This window comes from Chamaea fasciata, unplaced genomic scaffold, assembly GCF_029207755.1.
Source record: "Chamaea fasciata isolate MVZ Bird 193981 ecotype frontalis unplaced genomic scaffold, bChaFas1.0.hap1 SCAF_6, whole genome shotgun sequence".
NCBI lineage: Eukaryota > Metazoa > Chordata > Aves > Passeriformes > Sylviidae > Chamaea > Chamaea fasciata.
In genome coordinates this window covers 20,971,618-20,980,635 of record NW_027094091.1, presented here as the reverse complement: position 1 = coordinate 20,980,635, position 9,018 = coordinate 20,971,618, and the positions used below count along the sequence as shown (strand labels likewise).

The window sequence follows — 9,018 nt, the reverse complement described above, 5'->3', positions numbered from 1 at the left end:
TGCCAATAAACCCAGATGTTTTCTGCATCAAAACTAGATTCAAGTTACACTGACTTGGCAATTTCACCCTTTATATATGACAGCTGAACTTATTTTTAGAGTGAGCTTAGGAATAATTATCCAAGACCTCACTAAACAGATTTGTCAGTTGTTCGCAGACTCTGGGATGATGGTACACTATTTCAGAGATTCCTAATTACCTAATTTCACATGTATTAGTAATTATGTGTATTATCTGAAACATTCTTAATTGTTGTATCTACCTTATTCCTGATTGCTGTCAGTTTCTTGTTTATTACATGTGCTGTTTTGCCTTGATGTTTCTTCATGCTCATAACCAAAGATATGCAGCTCATTAAAAAAAAATAACCAAGAAGAAGGGGAATTTAGTGCCTTAGAATCATCCAAATAATGTAATATATACATCAGAAATTTAGACAACAAAAAACTTTTAATAATGCAATATTTACATTAGAAATTTGGAAAAAAAGATCAGCAAAACTAAATCCCAACTGAGTGTGCAACAGCAAAGCCTAATTGATTAATTGACTTGAAGAGAGGGAGTGCTTGTGTTTTATCATCAGCAGGTTCAAAGTGGTCACCTGTTCATTTGATTGGACACTGTCTGCCTCTGAGAAAATGAGGCACAGTAGAAAGAGAAATACCCTAATCACCTTGCAGCCTTTGTGGCCAAAACAGGAACAGAAGTAGGACTGCCAAGACATAGCTGTGTCTGCAAACTACAGAGGCAATTTGCCAAGAAAAGTCTTATGTTATCATCACAGTATAGTTTTCCTACTAACCTTCTTCAGTTATTCCCTGTTCCAGGATCCAGGAGGACATTCAGTGTGTCAAAGATCAACATTTCCAGCTAAGGAACTTTTTCCTAAGTATCAACTGTTTGGACTTTAAAAAAAATGGTCATTTATTTCCATTTCCCCAAGAGACATTGGACATATTTATTTTGTTTTCTCATGCTGCAAAACCCTGTGTCAATGACATGATAGAATTTGATAAGTTTTGCTGATTGTAATCAGTTTCTTATTCTCTAATAGATAACCGGTGATAACCTTAATGAGATAATACCATCACAGGAGCAAGCTGTTTTAACATCAGAACATATGATCCTTTTTTAAATTAACAAAAAGAGTGAGATACTATAGACAGGTAAAAGAATTATAAAAGAAAGGTCTTATGAAATCAGGCCGCGCTCTGCTAAAATTGCCTAAGTTGGCCTGTCGTTTCTTCTAAGTGCAGCTAACAAGCAATTTGCAAGTTCCCATGTGAAGCTATTTTGAGAATGAGAAGTTCATTTAACACAACAGTGTATTCTGAGGGTGAAAAATAAATGCACCTGTGTAGACAAAAAGATTTGTTCCATGAGAACCCACAAAGGAAAAATGTAAACATATCTAGAGAGAGAAAATTTTATAAACATATACAACAGCCCTTACTGACCAGTGAACTGAGTTTCACTGTGTTTCTGACCAATTAGATTTAACACAGTGACTTCTGATATTTCCTATAAATATGAGCTTTGTGAATAATGGGCTTTCTGCATGAAGAAAATGGAGTCTTGGCTGACTTATTCCAACAGAAATTAGCAGAAAATTCTTCTTGAATATTTTTGAATACTCGAATATTATTCTATATAAATAAATAACCCATGAATGCTGGAACCTAGCCTGCAGTAAGAAATGGAAGTAGGCACTTGCTACTCCTCGTTCAGGTACTTGACACTTATCCTGAAACATTTCATTTCTACTGAAAAGCAAAATTTACCAATAACATTACTTTCCCTCTCACTATAAGTGATAATACTTTTATTTATAAATATTAACTCTCATTTTCTTTCTCTTTGTGCTATGTTTAACATGTAGCCCGATATTGCCAAAAATGGGTTGTCGGCCTTGTACTGAAGTCAAAGTTGTCACTACTGCTGTTTTTCAGGTTTGCTCTGTCAGAACTTTTCTCAACTTTCCTGTAGCTTTGTTTTTGCTTGGTTTAGCTCTATCAGCATATTTTCTAAGAGACCAGCCATCTACCAGCTGAGGAGCCTTCCATCGGAGACATCTACAATGGCAAAATCTCAAGCATAGTTCAGTTTGGATGCTTTGTCCAGCTGGAAGGATTAAGGAAATGTTGGGAAGGCTTGGTCCACATCTCTGAGCTGTGAAGAGAAGGTCAGGTTGCCAATGTTGCTGATGTTGTGAGCAAAGGACAAAGAGTGAAAGTCAAAGTATTATCTTTTACTGGATCCAAAACCAGCCTGAGCATGAAGGATGTTGATCAAGACACTGGGGAAGACTTGAACCCAAACCGTAGAAGGAAGCTGGTTGGAGAAACCAATGAAGAAACCTCCATGAGGAACCCAGACCCAGTCACTTGTCCCTGGTGAGCACCCCCAAGGTGGAGGATGACAGCCTGGAACAGAAACGCCTCACCCAGATTTCAGATCTGGAGAAGTGGGAAATAAAACAGATGATTGCAGCAAATATGCTTTCCAAGGAAGAATTTCCTGACTTTGATGAGGAGACTGGGATTCTTCCTCAAGCTGATGATGAAGAAGATGAGGATCTTGAGATTGAGCTAGTTGAAGAAGAGCCACCATTTCTTCGAGGTCACACTAAACAGAGCATGGATATGAGTCCCATTAAAATAGTTAAGAATCCAGATGGTTCCTTGTCCCAAGCTGCAATGATGCAAAGTGCTTTAGCTAAAGAGAGGCGAGAACTTAAGCAAGCCCAGAGAGAAGCAGAGATGGATTCCATCCCCATGGACCTCAACACACACTGGGTAGATATTCTTCCTGATATGGATGGAAGACAAATAGCTGCAAACATGCGAGGTATTGGGATGATGCCAAATCATATCCCAGAGTGGAAGAAACATGCATTTGCTGGCAACAAAACTTCTTATGGTAAGAAGACGCAACTGTCTATCATTGAACGGAGAGAGAGTCCCCCAATCTTCTGACTGAAGGAGCAGCTGATACAAGCTGTGCATGACAACCAGATTCTGATTGTTATTGGAGAGACAGGATCTGGGAAAACAACCCAGATTACCCAATACCTGGCTGAGGCAGGCTATACCTCAAGAGGAAAGATTGGATGTACTCAGCCTCGCAGAGTGGCTGCAATGTCTGTTGCAAAGAGGGTGTCGGAGGAATTTGGTTGCTGTTTGGGACAAGGGGCTGGCTACACCATTCGGTTTGAAGACTGCACCAGCCCTGAGACTGTCATCAAATACATGACAGATGGGATGTTACTGAGAGAGTGCCTGATAGAACCAGACCTGACCAAGTGTGCCATTATCATGCTGGATGAGGCCCATGAGAGGACCATACATACAGATGTTCTTTTTGGGCTCCTGAAGAAGACAGTGCAGAAATGGCAGGACATGAAGTTAATAGTGACATCAGCAACACTGGATGCTGTGAAATTCTCTCAGTATTTCTATGAAACACCAATCTTCACAATTCCTGGAAGAGCATACCCAGTAGAAAACCTGTACACTAAAGAGGCAGAGACAGATTACTTGGATGCCAGTCTGATTACAGTAATGCAGATCCATTTAACAGAGCCACCAGGTGTCATTTTGGTCTTTCTAACTGGCCAGGAAGAGATTCACACTGCCTGTGAAATCCTCTATGAGAGGATGAAACCTCTAGGACCTGATGTTCCAGAGTTAATTATCCTACCAGTACATTCAGCTTTGCCCAGTGAAATGCAGACCAGGGTCTTTGACCCAGCCCCACCAGGGAGCAGAAAGGTTGTCATTGCCACCAACATTGCAGAGACATCTTTGACTATTGATGGACTGTATTATGTGGTTGATCCTGGCTTTGTGAAGCAGAAAGTTTACAGCTCCAAGACTGGAACTGACCAGCTGGTGGTGACACCAATTTCCCAGGCTCAAGCCAAGCAGCGTGCAGGAAGGACTGGGAGAACAGGCCCAGGAAAATGCTACAGGTTATACACAGAACGTGCATATAGAGACGAGATGTTAAACACCAATGTGCCTGGAATCCAGAGAACAAATTTGGCCAGTACAGTGCTCTCCCTGAAGGCTATGGGCATCAATGATTTGCTGTCCTTTTACTTCATGGTTGCTCCCCCCATGGAAACTCTCATAACTGCCATGGAGCATCTCTACAGCCTGGGAGCTCTGGATGATGAGGGGCTGCTCACTCGACTTGGGCGCAGGATGGCAGAATTCCCCTTGGAGCCTATGCTGTGTAAGATGTTGATCATGTCTGTTCATCTGGGATGCAGCAAAGAGATGTTGACGATTGTCTCCATGCTGTCTGTGCAGAATGTGTTCTACAGGCCGAAGGATAAACAAGCACTTACTGATCAAAAGAAGGCCAAGTTCCATCAAACAGAAGGTAACCACCTCACACTGCTGGCTGTATACAATTCCTGGAAAAATAATATGTTTTCAAATCCCTGGTGCTATGAAAATTTTATCCAGGCCCGATCCTTGCGCCAGGCTCAGGACATTCGCAAGCAGATGTTGGGCATCATGGACAGGCATAAGCTGGATGTGGTGTCTTGTAGGAAGGCAACAGTTCAGGTCCAGAAGGCCATTTGCAGTGGCTTCTTCCAAAATTCAGCAAAGAAGGATCCCCAGGAAGGGTATCACACTCAGTGACCAGCAAGTGGTCTATATCCACCCATCCAGTGCTCTCTTCAACAGGCAGCCTGAATGGGTGATGTATCATGAACTAGTGCTGGCCACCAAGGAATACATGCGGGAGGTGACAACCATCGATCCTCGCTGGCTGGTGGAGTTTGCCCCAGCTTTCTTCAAGGTCTCTGATCTAACCAAGCTGAGCAAGCAGGAGAAACATCAGCAGCTGGAGCCCCTCTACAACTGCAATGAGGAGCCCAGTCCCTGGAGGATATCCCGTGCATTCCGGTGGCAATGAGCTCAGTTCTCTCCTGGACTCTGGCTGGTTTCATATTTGTGGGACTGCGACTTTTGCACTGTTTCCAATGTCCTGAGCAACAGACATTCCCATGAAACTCATCTATTCAATGCACAGGTAGTCAGCCTTGGCAGAAAAGGAGCTCAAGGGGCACACCAGATGTGCTGCAGCTGCACAGGCCACTGCAGCCTCTCAGAAGTTTGTCCTGGAGAACTTTAGTGACTCCCATTTTAAGAGACAAATTCTGAGACTCAGAAGCTTGGGTACTGAGTTGAACAACACAAAAATGGTGATTTAAACTGTTTGCTAACCTGACTGCATTCTGAGTGACTAGACAAATAGAAGCTGAGACTGTTGTGTCTTTACACTGCTAAAAGGGATTTATTTCTACTTAACATTCTTGGTCAGTGACTGCTTTTTGGGAGCAGCTTGTTCTCTATTGTACCAAATTTATGCATTTTCCCATTCAATGTAACTATTTGTCTTTTATTTAAGCCATCTCTGGTGAGATATTTAGTACCTCTGTCTTTGAGATAAGGCAGGAAAATTCTTGAAAACCAGCAAGAATGTATTTGGACAATTGCACAGGTCATACTACAAGCCTTACCCTTCATCCACAGCTCCTGGGTGCAGAAGGACTTATTAACCAGTAATTACAACATCCCCTCTGCAGCACAGTTCCATCTGGAAAATTAAGTGGTTACAAATAATGAGACCTTTTATGCGATATGCCCTTGTTGCAACAGCCCTCTTCTTATAGAGTTAAAACAAGCTGAGGCACAGACTCCTTGTTAAACACAGCATAAAAAAGGTCCTGGTTTGTTTCTCTTTACCGCTTAGCCATCCTGATTCCAACTATTCACTGACTCTGGAAGCTCTGCAGCAGCTCCTACTGTAGGTTTCCCTTGCAGCCTCTGACTGCTGGTTATTTCCTGCTAGACTACGACTACACGTATTAGTTTGTAGACTCTGAATGCAGGTTTTTACCTAGCTAGACTATGACTGCAGGTTCCAACAACAGGCTCCGACTGCAGACCCAGACTGACCTCACAGCAGTAGTTCTCTTTCCCCAGGATCCTTCTTCTTCATAATTCCCTCTTCCTCAAGATTCCTCCTCCTTCATGATCCCCCTCTCCAGCTAACTCACTCCCTTTTATCACACTTTATTGGCTATAGCTGTGACTCATCAGGGTGAGGCTATACTGGGTAATAAACACAGCTGTCACTTATCAGGGGTAAGGTCATCTGTATTCCCTTCTACATGCTGTGTGCTTTATTTTCACTTAGAATGTTTGGTGACATCACAGCCGTTGGGTTTTTGTAATAGCATGAGCTCTTATGTAGGAAATAGTAAAGGCAATTGTGAGGTTTTATTTTTGTTTGGCTTATGTTTGTGTACTTGTTTTTCTGCTTTTGGAATTGTTAGTGTGTTCTTGTGTGTAATATGGTTTGACTTTTTTGCTGGAACTAACTTAGGTTTTGCACTGGTGGAGATAAAAAAAAACATACTCTGCTTTACATTATTAGTTGAAAAGGACTTTTAATTTGCCTTGTTTTAGGGTTTTTAATTAAAACAGTCAGATTTTTTTTTTTTAATTTGGCTTTTGTGCCATTTGAAAAATGCTTAAAAATTAGTGGATTTGGTTTTACAAATGAGCTGTTTAAAAATTAAAAACATATAAAGTTTTCTCAACTTTTTTGCAGCGTCACCTTTCCCTTCTTTTTTTTTTTTAATTTGAAAACCACATGGTATGTGTAGTGAAACACAAAACTTAGAGTAAGTAAAGATAAGCTAAATAATAAGCATAATTAATAACATAACAATGTAAAAGTAGACAATTATTAGCATTTCTTTAAAATATTGTATTGCTACTTAGCGTTTGCAACAGCTGAATTTTTACTTTAAATTAGTGAAGAATTGGATGAATCATCTTTGAAAAATGATTCCCTAAAGTTATTTTAAAATTGGGTCTGGCTGTTATATTAATAGGCTTTAATTGTTTAGTTAAAAGTGACTTGAATATTGTTTTGATGTAGAAAACACTTTAGTCTCTTGGTAAATCTTTTGCTTAGGTGGAGTTAGAGTGTGGCTAGAATTTAGGCTGTAAACTAGAGGGATGTCTATATTTTAAAACAAGGCTCTTAACAATAAAAGCTATAAAGTACTTAAAACACAGTAAATTGTTAGAACGCATTTGTGCAAAGTTAAAAATTAAGACTTAGGGTAAAAATTTAAACTATGTAGAAGCTTGGTTTTTTGAAGTTTCTTTTAGGATAAAGATGCTAACTGGGAGAAATTACAAGATTAGCAGTTTATAGGAAGCTGTCAACAAAGTTCTGATTTTTTTTTTAATTTTAAAAAAATTCTTGAGAAGTAAGAAACAGTAGTGGATTTATTTATATAGAAACTGTAAGGACAAATTGAAGAGCTCAATTAGAGAAATGTACAGTGTAGCTAGGGAATGAAAATGAGATCTCAAAATGCCAAGTGGTTTGAAGAAAATGGCAAAAAATTTGATAAAGTATATGAAAAAGTGGCTGTAATTTAACAGACTACATTTGAGACAAAAATGAGGTAAGACTTAAGTTTTTGTCTGGAAATGTGACAAAGTCTCTTATGTAATTAGCTTTTTGTTTTTTCTTTTTTAGGATTCCCTAGGTAACTTATCTTTTAATGAAAGAAAATACTAAAACATTTTACAATTAATAGATCTATAATCTTAAACTATTAGAGACTTTTGTCTCAGTAAAAAAAAGACAAAATAGCAGGGATTGTAATAAAGTATCATAATAGGTAAAAGAGTAGAATGGTTTAAAAAACTTTCATATCTATAAGTAGGTGTTTATTAATATTGTATTATGGTTGGTTTAGACTGATTTGTTTTATTTCTAGAAAAAAATCACTAAAGTTTGGAATTAAACAAGAAATTAACTTAATAATTAAGATTAAGTTTAGTGAAAACTAATGTTACTTAAGTGGGATTAAAGAGAAGTTAAATTTAACATTACTAACACTGAATAAAAATTGATAAATAAAATTAATAATAAAACTGGAATGGAACATAAAATGGTTTAAAGTGAAGACTTAAATGTGGTTTGTTTAAATTTACTTGACAGAAATTAATTTTTGTAGAAATTACTTTTAATAAAAATTTTAATAGAGTAATAATACACAACATTACTTAGATTTAACAATGATAAAGTTTGATCTTATTAGTATCAAAACAACAGAATTAAAATTTTATATTTATGAAAGTTCTAATTTTAATACAAAAAGGAGTTCAGAACAGTCTGTGGTGAGAATAATATGATAAATTTACTGGAGGAATAAAAAAGGGTATAAAAAGTGTGTTATGATTTTAGATAATTTGGGTTTGAGAAAAGTTTATAGTAGCTACAAATTTTACGTAAACATAAATTTACTAAAACTTTAAAACAACAATATAGAATTCGGTGTGCAAAATTGTAGCCTTTTACAAATGTCAGTAAAACAGATTTAAACTTGGTTTAATAAAATAAGAGAATACAAGTATTTAATGTTAAAATAGTAAGAAACTGATTCTATTTACCTGTGTAGCTGTACTGCTCTGATGTGAAGCCTAATTTGAATTAGGACTTGGAGTACCAAATAGGTATACCTAATAGGTAAGATACAGCCATATGTGTCTCTAGGGAAAATAATTCACAATCAAAATTTTTTTATTAGATTTGGAAACAAAAGGCAAGCTAACAAGTAAAATTACTGTTAACATGTTTTTGTTTGTTTGTATAATAAAGTTATTATCACTAAATATTTTTTAAACTTTAGAAAACTGTTGTCGATAAAATTCTTGTTTAAAGGACTTGTTTAAGAGTTGCAATACATAGATCATTTATGTAATATAAAATCATTGTTTGTGGATGTTTATGTTGACCTAGAGACAACACTCTAGTACCTGTTAATCTTGTAAACAACTTGCTATTTATAATACAGGTTAGAAAATGTTACTATAAGGAAATAAGTTTAGACTAGTAAATGTGAGGAGTGCTTGTGTTCTTAAAACTTTCAGTGATGCCTGAAGTTTTAGCTTTTACGTTTTTCAGATTCT

The 9,018-nt window shown here is 37.5% G+C and overlaps 1 long non-coding RNA gene and 1 pseudogene across 2 annotated transcripts; one reads left to right on the top strand and one right to left on the bottom strand.

Annotated features, from left to right (window-relative positions):
* Positions 1-267: 267 nt before the first annotated feature.
* On the bottom strand, positions 268-6,052 carry LOC136290566 (uncharacterized). 2 transcript variants are annotated; one of them, XR_010721216.1, is made up of 4 exons: positions 5,977-6,052; positions 5,538-5,614; positions 804-1,354; positions 268-351 (listed from the first exon to the last, which is right to left on the bottom strand). It is a non-coding gene; the product is annotated as an uncharacterized lncRNA (long non-coding RNA). The 2 variants fall into 2 exon arrangements; XR_010721215.1 differs by lacking the exon at positions 268-351 and having other exon boundaries at positions 516-1,354.
* On the top strand, positions 1,897-4,930 carry LOC136291461 (ATP-dependent RNA helicase DHX8 pseudogene; annotated as a pseudogene).
* Positions 6,053-9,018: the final 2,966 nt, after the last annotated feature.